Genomic DNA, 16,515 nt, shown 5'->3' with positions numbered 1-16,515 from the left:
AAATTTATTAATTTAATTAATTAATTAAACTCATTAATTAATTAATTAAATTAATTATGCTTTGATCAATTGCTTTTATGTGTGTGACTTACTAGATTCATTACTAATTGGCAATGGGAATAATATTAACTCCTTAATATTATTGGAATCATTCCAAACTCAAAATGAAATTCCAATTTCATTTAAGTTCTCATAAGCTATAGTTGACATCTAGCATAATGTGCTATGACTACCCAATTAGTTATAAATTATTTCTCCAATTCATGAATCTTGATCATATGTACCATATACTAGAATCTCTCCATTACAAAGTCCCAATTCTATCTAGAGTCATGGTTTATGTCAAACTCCAATTGCATTGAATCTTATATTCTCTTTTAATTCCAATTCTTGACTGGTTAGATTTTCTTGTCAGACACTCTTTTCTGGCTAAGTCTATCTATCCTTGCCAAGAGCTTAAATCATCAATAACAATTAAGTGAATATAGGACTTTATCCCTATTTACTTAGGGTAACGGATCCCATCTTGACTAACACCTATCTCCATACATAACTAGTTAGAGCTAACACATGCCCATTGTGATACCCCTTACCCGTCTACAGTATAGCCGAGCAAGATATACCATACAGTGTACCGGAACACTATTTTTTTATCTCAATTGTTTTTATTCTTCCTTAATTTATTTATTCATGGATATGAAGTGCAATTTGTGAAATTTAACTCATTTAATTCATTTATTGAAATTATAAATTCATTTGGGGTTCCGAAAATTTTATAGAAAATCCGGCGGAGTACTGGCTAAAATTGGATGAAACAGTTCTTCGAAACCTGTGTAAAACACTTCCAATTATTTCCAATCATTCTCAAACTCCATTTCATCAATATAGTCTCAATATTTTTCAAAAATTTCTTAACAATTCCTCCATTTGTCATTCATTCATTTCACATCATCATCAGGCTCAAATCATAAATATATTCTCATATGTTATTTATAAACATAAAGTTACAAATATTTACATTAATACAAAATTATATTACATAGGTTTTAAATATACATGATAAAATAAGAGTTTAATTACAAAACTTATAAAAATCACAAAATACAAAATGGGACCAAGTGTCCTACCAATGCACTGTAGCCTATGAGGTGACACAGACACTATGCAGAACTATGAACGGCCTTACCCAATCTGTGGTCTACTGGGCCCTCTGTCCAAATCTTCAGTACCTATGCATTACAAAAGCGACGCGCTAAGCATAAAGCTTAGTGGTGCCAATAATACAAGAAAATATAGTATGCAAATAAAAATAATAATTTCCTAGTTATTGTGTTCATAAGGAAAAAGAATAATTATTAACTTATTGTTTAGTCGAAGACTAATTATATTTTATGATATTAACTCCTTCATGCATTTTGTTAATCGTTTTCTTAATGATTTTGAGCTTTTTTATTTTATTGTAATCATTCTTGATATTTAACTTGATATTTAATTTCCTTATTTTCTTTATTAATCAATTCAATTGCAATTATACTTTTCCAAGCCCAAGTAACCTATACAAATTGACCGGACTGGATAAACGGGTAAACTGGCACTGGGTAATAGGTGCCTCGGGCCGTCATACCATCGGTCACAATGTGTCTTCCGGTGTGCAAACAGAATGGCTAATAAGCCATAAAAGCAATAAGGCATAAAGCCAAGTAAAACATCATAATCAGTATAGCCATAGGCTATCACATCACAGAATGGCAATGAAGCCATACATCATACGCAGTACTGCTATCAGAACCTTATTGGCATGCCAACCTATCCAAACCAATCACATTAGGCCTACTAGGGCATTTAACACTTTTAATTTATGTAATTATTTGAAATTGAAATTTTATGGTTACTATTCATTTCATTAGTCAACTAAAATGTTGACTTTTTCATAGACAATAGGTATATTGGTTCTAATATCACTAACATATCATATTTTGCATTTTAAAGTTGTTGGCATTGGCTTCCAATTCCATTTCAAAGCATAGTATTAGTTATTCACAATTTTCAGATTTTGAGCACTAAGTTTACTATTCTACTGGTCATTTGTACAGTAGGAATTTGGCAAAATTGTCTTCATGAAAGTTGTTCCTTATTTTGTCTAGTTGCATTTTCTTTTTTGAATCACACCATTTGGAGTTTTGTAGCTCAAGTTATGGCCTAAACACCATAACTGGCTGGATTAGACAAAATCCAAAATTCTGGGCAAAACTGGTTCTGCCAGATTTGGTAACCTAAGTTTGGTTGGAAATTTAACTGGGTTATAGTCAGAATTTCGATTTTTTTTCTTCATAAAAGTTGTAGGTCTATGTCACAGCTTTCTTCTGGTAAAATTTTAGATCAATTGGACCTTTCTACGCTGAGTTATGACCAAATGAATAAATAATGTTCATTTGGTCATTTTGCCCAGGCAGAGTGCAGGTCACCCGAATTAGGGCAATTTTTAGGTCAACTTGGTTTGGTTTTCTAGGCAGGGTTTCTTCACCAAAGTTGTGCCATTATGTGTCTAGTTTTATGTCCAATTGGCCATGCACCAATTGAACCTATACAAATCCATTTATAGCTGCCCAAACCTGCTGGACTCACAACCAGTCCTGCAGGTCACCAAGGGCAGCATGCCCAAACTCAATTCCATTATCCTCACTCACTTTAATCCCTCCTCACACACATTCAAATGGTCACTAATTGACCATTACAAAGTTAATATACTATTTTGTGAGCAAACCCTAATGTTGTTCAAATTTCCAAGTTTTCAAGTCCATTCATGCATTACGCTTGCATTTCACTTACACAAACATGTTCAATCACTCATCTAATACTAAGGGCAGCCCATGAACCACTTTACTTCAAGAAAATTCATCAACCCTAACCAACCCTAAGCTACCAAAATTATAAGAAATGAATACACATAATTTTTATTTTGTTTTTTTACATTTTGTACTTATCTCATGTCATTAAGCATGAATCAAGTAAAAGTAGTAAGAGTTTGGACACTAACCTCTTTTGCTTACTCTTCCAAGTCTCCAAAACTTCCTTCTTCCTTCTTCTTTTTGTTGGCTAGAGATTGTTCAAGATGCAAGATCACTTTTTTGTGAAGCAAGGTAGTGGTTTCAGGGTGAGATGAGGTGAGGTTTGAAGCTTTCATTAAGCTTCCATGGAGGTTGGGGTGGGAAATGGGTTTCCGGCTGATTTGGTTTTGGGGAAGAAACAGATTGCTTTTGTTCTTTTTTTTTTTTTTACCTCATTTTACCTCCTTTTAATTGGTTTTTAATAGCTTGTTTAATTGTTATTGGTGGGAGCACTTTTAATGACCTCATGGTGATGTCATAATTGATATTTTTCTCATTTTCCTTCCTTTTCTTCTCTACTCATTTTCAATTTAATTTTTAGCAATATTTATTCACATTTTATGTCATAATAATTATTTACTTAACTGGACAAGTCGGTCAAAAAACATCTTTGAAGACGAAATGACCAAAATGCCCTCCATTTGGCTTATTGAGCCAAAATCGTCTGTACCAATCGAAAAAAATTTTTAAGCATTTTCTTGGCATTCTAATACCATAGAAACCTCAATGACTCTTCTCTGGAGTCCCTAAATTATTTCACGAATTTTCTCCTGGGTTTAGGGCTTCTAGTTGTGAAGATCGCAACTTTCCACTAGGTTACCCATCGCTAGGGTACCGGCTCATTTAACTTGGTAGTATTTTATTTCTAAAATTTTTCTTAAATTTTTCTTATTAATATTTGAGTTAATTATGGTTCCTCACTTTAGTTTAAATATTTTTCCGGACATTCTAGCTATCCGAATCGACACTGGTCACCGGAATAGTAGAATGTACGGAGTTGCTGCAGGGAGGGTGTTACACCCATATACTCACACCTAGTATAAGTATGAAAGTAGTATCAAACTCAAACCATCTATATATAGGATAATTGTGCTATCTCATGCCAAGGGATTATATGCACTAGTATGATCTTTTATGACATTGCATTGACAAGAGTAAACTCTATTTATATGTCATAAATGTCACTGGTTTAGCCCACTCATCATATGAGTGCCCATCATGTTTGTTATATGGCATGAGACTCACCATTCCAACCCATCAACATCTCAAACTAATCTATCAAAACAAACACGAATGACAATCCTTCTGGATAAATCATGTCCTATGATGTATCCTAGATTATGAACCAAAATTTATAATACTTGTGCAAGAATGTTCTGTCACTCATATTCTTAACAACTTAAGAATAAAACATCTCACAAGATGTTAAAGGACCTTTTTTAATTAAACATAAACAATTTATCTTAATAGAAAAGAATATTTGCCTTTATTGAAAAATAAATATTTATAAGATACAAATAAATAATATGATCTAGGGCATATTACTAACAAAGTTATGTTAGTTTTCAACTTGGGAATTCTAGAAACTCCCAAGTTTAGTTGCTGAAAACCATTCTTTCAATAGCTGAAGTATGTAGTTTCTTAGGAAAAAAATTGGAGAAATTCCAGGTTCGGTAGCCAAAGTCCAAGACTTTAGCAGCCACAGTGGCTACTACACAAAATAGGCACCCAATGTTCAAGGGTTGCACACCACAGTCCAATACTCTGGCAGCGAAACTTGGTTTTGCTAGCCTTAATTCTCCTTTAGTTCTAAGGTTCCAAAACATGATTTTATAGTTCCTAAAGGTCTACAATAAGATGTTTGTTATTTGCATATAATTCTAGAGCTTTGAATAACTTCTTAGGTTCTGATGTTTATAAGATCGGTCTTAAGGGATTCGAGAAGCTAAGCATACAATGCTAGCTACCATTCGCGTTAGGTAGTTGATAGGTTACAAGAGGTGAGTAACTTTAACCCTAATAAATGTAAATTCTTTAAATGTAATTCATGATAATTCACATGCATCATTTCATTATTTACTATGTGTATCTATCTTGAGCATGAATATGTTGCATTTTTTCATAATTGTTATTGGTGCATGATGAAATTTGGATGACCCACTAGTTCCCCCTATATTATGTATATGTTATGTTTATGATATAATCATGCATGATTAATGGTGATAAGACCAGGTGAGGCCTAATAAGCCCTTGACACACTACTTTGAATATATTGCATTTTTGCATAATTATTGTTGATGCATGATGGAATTTGGATAACCTACTGGTTCCCCCTATATTATGTATATGTTATTTTTATGATATGATAATGCATGACTTATGGTGGCAATGAAAAAAAAAAGTACTAATTGCAAGAATAATTCACCAACAAGTGCAAACATTAGCAATTTAAATTTTTTCATAACCTAGGATTTTATGCATCATGCAACCATATTAAACTACTAAAAAACACATTATTTACTCACACTAAATCATGTTTCAAATACTAATCAAGCCTAATTGCCATTAGGAAACAATTTCTTTAAATTCTAAGAAGTTAGGGTTTTGGAGAATTCTTACCCAATAGGCATAGAATCAAATTCTAAAAACCTAATTCGAGGAGCAACGCCATCAATTGTTAGCCCTCTAGCTTGTTCACACAAGCCCTTTGATCAAAACATCTTAATCAGCTTAAAACTTATTCCTTAGCTTCCTTATGATTCAACTAGCAATTGGAATGGAGGAAGAGTATGTTGTTTGAGTTTTTCTCTTATGAAAGTAGTGAGAAACACTTTCTCAATTGTAATTCAAGAGCAACAACACTTGGTGTTCTCGAATTCTTATCTCAAGGATGAAGATGAAACTAAGAGAAGAGAGGGAGAGAGTGTCCGGTTAAAATGGAAGAGAAGTGAAGTGATTCTCTTCTTATCACTTCCATTAATATCTCAACTTTATAATTAATTAAGCGAACAAGTGTTTACCTTTAATTGACTAATTAAAAGTGTTGTCCCAATCCCATTGGTCCACTTGTCTATGCTCAACATTAATTAAGAAATTAAGATATGATTAATTAAAATTAATTATGCCAATTAATTAATTAATCAATCATTAATTAATTAAATTTCTCCCATGTTTGACCAAGTCAACATGATCAACAACATGGTTAAACTTTGACAAGTCAAACTTTGGCAAGTCAAAATTCATTTTCTTCATTAGGTTAATTTTCAAGTTTATATTTAAACACTTAAAATATTAACTTGAATACTTCCAATAATTAATTTAGTTTCAAGTCATGCTAGAGACTTTACAATTTAATTGCAAACTAAATTAGTTAATTCAATTAATTAATTAAACCATTTAATTAATTAATTGAATTAATTTTTCTTTAATCAAATTGCTCTTATGTGTGTGACTTACTAGATTCATTTCTAAATGGAAATGAGAATAATACTAATTCTTTAATATTATTAGAATCGTTCCAAACTTAAAATGAAATTTCCTTTCATTCAAGTTCTCATAAGTCATAGTTGACATCTAGCATAATGTGCTATGACCACCTAATTAGTTATGAATTAGTTCTCCAATTCATGAACCTTTGATCATACATACTATGCACTAAAATCCCTCTATTACAAAATCCTAATTCAAGCTGAAGTCATGGTTTATGTCAAATTCCAATTGCTTTGAATCATATGTTCTCTTTCAATTCTAATTCTTGATTAATAAGACTTTCCTATCAGAAACTCTTTTCTGACTAAGTCCATCTGTCCTGGCTAGGAACTTAAGTTATCAAGAATAATTAAATGATCATAGGACTTTATAAATGTAACACCCCTCACCCGACTACAGTGTAGCCGAGCAAAGTGTGCTACATTCGGTGCCGGAGCACCCTATCTTATCTTACTTTATTCCTTTCATATTTTGATCTCGTTATATTTTAATATTAATTATTTTTCGATGTAGAAACCAGCGGAGTTTCCCCTATTTTATTACCAGTTGACGTATTTTACTATTTACCTGTTTGAAAGTTTCAATAATATTTTACAAATAAAATCTCATCAATTATTTTCATAACCATCTCCTAATTCACATCTCATTTATATATCTCAATTTCATATTCATTTCCATGCATTATCTATATATTTCAAATATGTCTTCGAATCCATACAATCTCATTCATGCTCAAATCACATAAGTAAAATTTTCAAATTTCTTTAATTTACATAATTTCATAATTTACATGATATATAAATTAATTACATATGAAAAAGCTAATTTATTAAATTACATTATATTTCTATTAATTACCTGCTCATAATATACATTACAATACAATATCTAAGCAATTTATACAAAATATAAAATATGTTCTATATGGGCCCTATCTACATGCATTGCTGAGGAGGTGACAACCTTGAACGCTTCAGATACTTCTGGAGATCAGAACTCCAAAATTCTCTGTTTAGTATTCGCTGGGCTTTAACTTCAGTACCTGCGCGAGGAAACAATTCCATCGCGCTAAGCATTGCTGCTTAGTGGTGCAATAATATAACAAGGAAATAAAATATACAAATAAAGAAAGAACGAAGCATAATTTGAATATTTAAGAATCAATTTAATTTAATACAATGTGTCTAATATTAATTATCTTTTGTTCTAATTTGTTCCACTTTGGAAGCATTTAAGTCCTAATTTAGTTTTCTTTGAAAGTGTTTATTTCGCCAATGTACAGTAATAATGTACAAAGAAAATGATCTAAAAATAATAAATATATGCTTATATTATCATGTAAGTCACATTTGCAATATTTATGTGTGTTATAATTTTCTTTGCTAATCTTTTAGCATTTTTTCAATACTTTCTAGGTTGTCTCAGATTATTTCATAATAAGTAAATTTTGGTATTGGTCCAGTTCATTTCGATTCTTTCTAATAAATAACTATTCTAATTTATTTTAGGTCATCTTACCCATTTATTTTATTTAATTTTTAATATTTTAAATTGCTAATATTCTTAACTTATCTCAATAAATTTCACTGCCCAAGTAACCTATGACAGGCTGACTAAACTGGATAACGGGTCGTTGGCACTGGACACCTTGGTGCCTCGGGCCGTCATACCATGGGACGCAGAACGCCAACCACGTATGCAGTCAGTATGGCTAAAGGGCCATGATAACACATAATCGGGCGTAAAAGCCATGAATGTTGGCATAATGCCATGAATGCGGCATAAAACCATGAATACGGGCACAAAGCCATGAATACAGGCATAAAACCTTTCGCAGTACTGCTAAAACAATACCCTATTGGCATGCCAAACTATCCAATCTGACACACATGTCTAGGCAATACAAGGGCACATAATATCATTAAATATTAATATATTGTATTTTATGACTTCATTATTTCATGATAAATTTCAATTATAATTCATACATTCATTTGATCATTTATATGATCACAATTCACATCAGTTATCCTTTTATATCATTGTACTCAAAGTACTTTTCCTTTCTACAATAATGAGAACTAATGTCTCATTCATACATTAATATGGTTCATTTATTCATTCTTTATGTTATTCATATTAATCACAATTCTAAACAATGGTTCGCATGTACCATTGTATTTAAAACATTTTTCCTTTTCTCATTTATACATTCAAGAATCTACTTATATAATTACAAATTTTATATTTCAAGTTGAGTTATTAATATTTTATGAATTCCATTTGTGATGGGCATATAAGCCCTAACTATCTATTCACATCAATTAGGTGACTTATTTTTCATGTTTCAAGTAATCCATAAACATTTCATGGATTTCAAATTTATGGCCTTAATTCCTTTTTAACAATTTTGACTAGGATGCATAGTCTATACTTGTCATACAATTCTAAGCATTTAAGCTTAGAATTGGTTCTAGGTTTTCATCTTAATTTACTAATCATTTTGATTACTATTCACCTTACTAGTCAACCAAAATGTTGACTTGTTCATACTTAGTGGATATATTAATTCTAATTACACCAAGATCCCACATTTTGAGTTTTACATTTGCTAGTATTAATTGTCAATTGCAATTTAAAGTCCCCTAGATGCATTTCTAATTTCAAATTTTGAATTTCAAGTTTTTGTGTCACTATTCACCTCATTGGTCAACAAAAATATTGAATTTTGGATAGAAAATAGGTACATTGGTTTTAGCACTCCCAATGCACCACATTTTACATTTAAAACTTGTTGGAATTGATTACCATTACCATTTCTAAACTTAAAACAAGAGGGCAGAATTTTCAGTTTTTGTGACCCAATTTTACTGTTCCATTGGGTCCTGTTGCAGTGGGAATTTGAGGAAATGGTAAACATGAAAGTTGTTCCTTCTTTTGTCTAGTTGAATTTCTTTTTTGAATTACTCCATTTGGAGTTTTTTAGCTCCAGATATGGTCCAAAAACCACAGCTGGCCGGATTTCAATTCTGCAGAATTTACCAAATCTACAGTACCATGAACAGTGATTTCCACTGCCATTTGGATTAGGTTCTGGTCATAATTTGGGGTAGGTTTCTTCACAAAAGTTGTTTGTCTATGTCTTAACTTGTTGTTGTAAAAATTTCAGGTCAATTGACCATATCTACAGTGAGTTATGGCCAAATGAACAGTTACTGTTCATTTGGTCATTTCTGCAGGTGCTGTTGCAGGGTATCCGGATTGGGGCCAGTTTTTGGTCCACTTGCTTTAGTCTTTTGGGCATGGTTTCTTCAGAAAAATTGTGCCATTATGTGTCTAGTTTCATGTCCAATTGGCCAAATACCAATTGAACCTACACAGCCAAAGTTATGGCTGTCCAAGTGGGCTGGAATCACAGCCACCCTGCTGGTTACTCTAGGCAGCATACCAAACCAGTTTGCAATGCTATAATTCACTCTAAGTCATGGTCAACTTACCTCAAATGGTCACTAATTGACTATTAAAATGTTCTTTCACCATTACCTAAGCAAGGTCCAAGTTTCTCTCCAAAACCCTAACCCTAATTGACCAAGCCTCCAATTCATGCATCCCACTCCTAATTTGCTATACTAATCATATAATTTATAGGAGGGGCAGCAATATGTCACTTTAAACTAAAGATTTCTCCTAACCCTAACTCATGTCAAGGCTGCCAAAACTTCATGGAATATAACCATGCTTCATTAATTCAATTTTTGTCAAATTTTTAACTTAACTTAGCTCAAATTCATGATTAGAAAGATGTAAAAGCAAAGGTTATGGCACTAACCTCTTTGGTGATTTTCTAAGCTTGTTCACACCTCACTTTCTTCCACTTTCTCTTCTTCTAATTGCTGCCCAAGTCTTTCTCTAGTGGTAAGGGAAATTTTTAGTGAAGGGAGGACAAGGTTTTGAGGTGGTTTGAAGTGAGAAATGAAGCTTAAGGGAGCTTTAATGGTGGAACCTCTTCTCTCTCTCTCTCTCTCAACGTTTTTTAGGCTGCCCAAAGGTTGAAGATGCAGATTGGTTTTTCAAATTTTTGGTCACTTTTATCTCTTTTAATGAGTTTAACAAATTGTGATTGGTGGATAGGTTTTTAATGACATCATATGATGTCATAATTAGGTATTTTCTTTCATTTTCTTTTCTTCTTTTCTCTACTCATTTTCAATTCAATTTTTAGCAATATTTATTCATATTTTAGATCATAATAATTATTTACTTAACTGGACAAATCGGCCAAAAATCGTCTCTGAAGGCGAAATGACCAAAATGCCCTCCGTTTGGCTCAACGGGTCAAAATTGTCTGTACCGATTGAAAAATTTTTCTAAATATTTTCTTGGCATTCTAATGCCATAGGAACCTCAATGACCCTTCTCTGGAGTCCCAAAAATTATTTTATGAATTTTTCCCCGGGTCTAGGGCTCCTCGTTGCGAGAACCGCAACTTCCCTCTGGTTACCCATCGCTTGGGCACCGGCTCGTTTAACTTGGTTGTATTTTATTTCTAAAATTTGTCCTAAATTTTTCTTATTAATATTTGAGTTAATTATAGTTCCTGACTTTAGTTTAAATATTTTTCCGGACGTTCTAGCTATTCGGACCGACACTGGTCACCGGAACAGTAGAATGTGTGGAATTGCTACAGTGAGGGTGTTACAATCCCTATTTACTTCGGGTAATGTATCCTATCTTAACTAGCACTTATCTCCATACATAACTAGTCGGAGCCAAATATTGCCCATATACTCATACATAGTACAAGTATAAAAGCAGTATCAAACTCAAACTACCTATTTATAAGATAACTGTATTATCTCAAGTCAAGGGATTATATACACTATTATGATCTAGATGACTTTGTATTAACAAGAGTAAACTTCATGTACAAGTCATCTTGAGTCACTGGCTTTACCAACTTATCTTATTAATGCCCACCATATTTGTTATATGGCATGTGACTCACCAGTCTATCCTATTAGTATCTTAATTTAATCCATAGAAATAAACATAAGTGATAATCTTTTTAGATAAGTCATGCCTAATAAAGTATCCTAGATTGTGAATTGAATTTATAATACTTGTACTGGAATGTTCTATCACTCATATTCTTAACAACTTAAGAATAGAACATCTAACAAGATATTAAATGAACTTTTCAATTTAAATTCAAACCATTTGAACATAAATGAAAAGAATAATTGTAACACCCTTAGATTAAACAGTTCCACACATTTAACTATTCTGGTGACTAATGTCTGTTCGGACAGCTAGAATGTTGAGAACCACAATTAAATTACAGAGAGAAGTCATAAATTAAATTAATAAAGATCAAATGAGGTTGGATGAAAATAAGAAAAATGAAGCACAAATTGGTTAAATGAGCTTAGGTCCTGGCGATGGGTAACCTACATGGGAAGTGACGGTAAGATCAGTTACTGTCCTAGATTCATGTAGAACTCTATAGAATCCTTAATCAAGGATTAATTTAGAAATTTTGGGAAAATTGAAAATCAAAGAAATGAAAAAAGAATGAGTGAAAATAAGGAAATCAAAATATAAGGACCCATCGGGTATTATAAAAAAAGATGGACTATAACCCAATGAGGGGCATTTTGGTCAATTCACTTCAAGAGTTAACTTTTAACCTAAATATCTATTAAAATGTGTGAGGCTAAAATATTTGAAGGGAATTAAATACAAGAAAATGTGTAGAAAAAATTACTTTGGACTTGAATGGAATTAAGGAGATTGTATAAAAATAATAATTATTAAAATTATAAATTAATTAATTAAATTGGATAATTATCTACACATATAAATAAGACAAAAAAAATTAAAATAAAGCCAAAAATCATTTTATCGTCCTCACCTCAATGGTCGGCTCCTTTCTTTTTCTCCCTCTCTCTTATTCTTCCTCCATTTTCATCCCTCTAAGTATATGAATCACCTCATTTCTTCCCTAGTTCTCATCACAAATTAGTAGAAAAACCTAAATTAGACCCTAAAGAGAAGATTGGGAGATCTTGAGGGAATAGAAAGATTGTAAAAACTCCATTAGAGGTAAGTTATGTTCAATTCTTAAATTGTTACCTATTCTTTGAAATTGAGCTAAATTATGAAGAATTGACATGAAAAATAAAAGAAATTATGCATGAATCTTGAAGAGGGAATTTGATGTGTTTGATGCAATTAAACATAAATTCTAACTTAGATGAAAGGGTATACATGATTGATGTGTTGAGGTTATATGAACTTACATGAATTTGGAAGATGGAAAATTAGGGTTTTCGCGATATGAAGTGCAATTAGGGTTTTAAATACCAAATTAAGGTCATTGAAGTGTAATTAATCTGATTTGGTGTTGATTTGATGAAAGGAATTAATGGAATGGTAGGGCGTTAATGTGCTGGAATCTGGACAGCTTCTGTCTAGTGCACTTAAATAGTAATATGTTGAGCTATACAACTCCAATTAGTGTGAAACCAATGGGAAATGAAACCTAAGACATAGTGCTCCAACTTTCATGGAGAGAGTCTGCCCAGAAAATGACCATAGGATACCTCAAATTATGTTTGAATTTGGGTTACCAATTCTAGATCTAGAGAAAATGACCAAATGAATAATACTTATTCAATTAGGCATAACTCACTCTAGATGTAACGATCGGACTCCAACCACTAGAGGAATTGTCCGCTTTGGCCATAAGCCTCACGGTTTTGTCCCATAGGTGGAATGGAGAACTTTCCAGGAGGTCACCCATCCTAGGATTTCTCTCAAGCGAGCACACTTAACCCTAGAGTTCTTCCAACTCTCCAGGCCATTCCACCAAAAGGCTCTTCTAGTGAATAGTTCCCCTATTTTATATATCATTACTTTTTGAACCCAAGACCATCACTGTGCTTTGCCGATGTGAGATTTGCCTAAGGGACCTTTCTCCCCCCCTTTCGGGACTCAGCGTCCTCGCTGAGGTTTGCCCACCATCGCCCAAGAGGACATGCGAGCGGCTCTGATACCAATTGTAATGATCGGACTCCAACCACTAGAGGAATTGTCCGCTTTGGCCATAAGCCTTACGGTTTTGTCCCATAGGTGGAATGGAGAACTTCCTAGGAGGTCACCCATCCTAGGATTTCTCTCAAGCGAGCACGCTTAACCCTGTAGTTCTTCCAACTCTCCAGGCCATTCCACCAAAAGGAGCCTCTAGTGATTAGTTCCCCTATTTTATATATCATTACTTTTTGAACCCAAGACCATCACCGTGCTTTGCCGATGTGGGATTTGCCTAAGGGACCTTTGGTGCACAAACTAATAATTTAAAATTTAATACAAATTATTCTTAACAATTCATAATGAATAAAAATTTAAAATTTCTAAATTCTTCAAAATTCATGACATACAAAAATCATTATTTTCATTTATGCAAATTATTCATTTGAATAACATTTTGATCAATTAATAACTATTTATTTACATTTCTTTTAAATTCCGAAACAATAAAAAAATATTTTGAATCACTAACAAATTATTTATTTCAATCACAATTTATCAAATTATGCATAATTTAAAGGGCGTTGCCAACAATTCATACAGTTGATCCCATGACCCAAAATTCAAATAGATGCCGTGTTGTACACCACGACATTTCATATTCTCCCAATAACTGAGGCTAAAAGGGAGAAACAAAGACTAGCTAGTATATATGAGTTCTCATTCAAATTCTTCCCTAACTGGCAAGCCAGAGAGGAAGTAACTCACCCCATCTAGTGGAGGAGATATCTCACTAGATAAGTTAATGAGAATTCATAACAAATTTTGCCATGTCAACTGTAACACCCCTATTTTCGGTAGTGCGTTCTACTGTTCCAGTGACCAGTGTTGTCCGGACAGCTAGGATGCCTAGAACTACACTTCGATATGAGTGAGGAGACATAAAATAATGAAATACAAGAAAAGAAAATACAAGAAAAACAAAGGAAAAATAATAGCAAAGAAATGTAACTAAGTTAAGCGAGCCGAGAACCCTAGCGATGGGTGACCACACCGGGAAGTCACGGCGTGGACCGTTGACTAGCCCTGGACCGCGGGGAACCCTGGAAAATATTTTTTGGACTTAAAGAGACATCAATTGAAGTATAAATATCATTAGAAATATCAAAGAAAAATTAATTAATTAGTACAAAGAAAAGTGAGAAATCAAAAAACGGACAAAACTCGGTGTTACCGAAAAATCGGGATGCAACCCGAACAGGGGCATTGTGGTCATTTGACACCCTGAGTTGTCATTTGACCTAAATTTCCAATGAAAATAAATGATATTATATTTGGAAATTGTCATGAAAAATTAATTTAGTGGTACCTAATGTAAATAGCAAAAATAGGGTTCAAATTAGGTAATTAACATATTTAAACATATAATGTAATTGATTTTATGTGAGTGGACCACTAAGGATTATAATATGCATTAAGTGGATAGATTGCTCCACTAAAACTTCATCTTCAACCTTTGAAGACCACCATTGCCGAAATGAAAGCCTTAGAAACCTCCATTGCTGAATTTGAGTGAAGCTTCATCATCTCCTCCATTTCACCTCCAAACACCAAAGCTTCTTCATTAATTTTGATCCCCACTTCACAAGGAAGAAGTAGATACCAAAATGAAGGGAGATTAGTGAAGATTTAGCAAGTCCCAACAATAGGTAAGTTTGAGTTTTGATTGTTGCTTTGTTAAAGTTTGTAAGGATGTTATGGGTGTTTGATTTATGGAGAAATTTTTGAGGTTTGATATTGAATGGGAATATGTACTTTTGGCAGCCATGGAAACACCTTGAAGGCAGTTTATTTGTGCTTGTAAATGGTGAATTAAATGATTGATTAAGTGTATATTGTGTAGGAAATTGTTTGGGTGATGTATACTTAGTATATGTAAATGTGAAAAGCTTGGAAATTAATGGAATGTAAATGTACCATTGTGGTAGTTTGTTAACTCTTGAAGAATGCTTGGTTTATGGAATAATGATGTTAAAATGTGTTGGTTGTTATGGCAGTTTGAGTGCATGTATGATGGTGCGAAGTTGGACATGTAAATGAGCATGAATTGGTGATTGAATTATTGTAAATTGAGTTGGACAAATTCTGCACTTGTTGGTGCACATTGAATGTAATTGTAAGCTGCCAAAATGACCTATAATATGTTGTAAATTATGTTTAGATTGTGGTACAACCAGAATTGGTTTGAATGTTGAGTTTGGTAAGTGTTAAAAGTGATCCTTGATGTGTATGCAAGAAATGCAATAAGGCAGTTTGTGTTTTAGGCCTATAACTTTAAGTGTATGGCTCCAATTGGTATGAGACCAATTGGAGGTGAAACTAGGCACAAAATTTTCCAACTTTCATGAAGGAAGCATACAAAAATTCTGCTTGCAAGGTAGCTTGAAAAATGACCAAATTCGGATTAAGTGCAAATAAGGCCTGAAAATTGACCATTTGGGCAGCAGTTAGTGTTTAGGCCATAACTCACTCAAAACAGGTCCAATTGACCTGAAATTTTATCCATGGATAGTTAAGACCCATATCTACAAGTATTATGAAGAAATCAAAGCTCAGAAATGACCATAAACAAGTCAAACAGCTTGCACAAGTTCGGGTCTAAAAACTGGCCGAACCTAAAATGACCTAAAGTGACCTAAAGTGACCAATTTTGATGCAATTTGACTAGCAATAGTAAAATGACCATAACTTGGTCTACATAACTCAGAATGACCTGAAATTTTTCCCCGTGTTCCATAAGACATAGATCTACAAGTTTTTAGTTTTGACCAAAGCCCGAAAACCAAGGGAACTAGGTCGTCCGGCTAGGTCAAACTAGTATCCCAGAACGCAGCAAATTGCAAGAAAATGCAGTATACACGGAAATGAACTTGGTAATATGTACCAACCCTAAAATACTATCGAATGTGACATGTTAGTAACATTAAAACCTAATTTACCTAGAATGCATCGAGGGTCGATATATTAGGTTGATTAAGCAAATAATAGCATTCAGTGAATTACTTATCAAGCATTATCGTTAGAGACAGTTTAATTAAGTACTGAAACA

The sequence above is a fragment of the Hevea brasiliensis genome, chromosome 5 (assembly GCF_030052815.1).
Source record: "Hevea brasiliensis isolate MT/VB/25A 57/8 chromosome 5, ASM3005281v1, whole genome shotgun sequence".
Lineage (NCBI taxonomy): Eukaryota > Viridiplantae > Streptophyta > Magnoliopsida > Malpighiales > Euphorbiaceae > Hevea > Hevea brasiliensis.
This window is presented reverse-complemented; position numbering follows the sequence as displayed.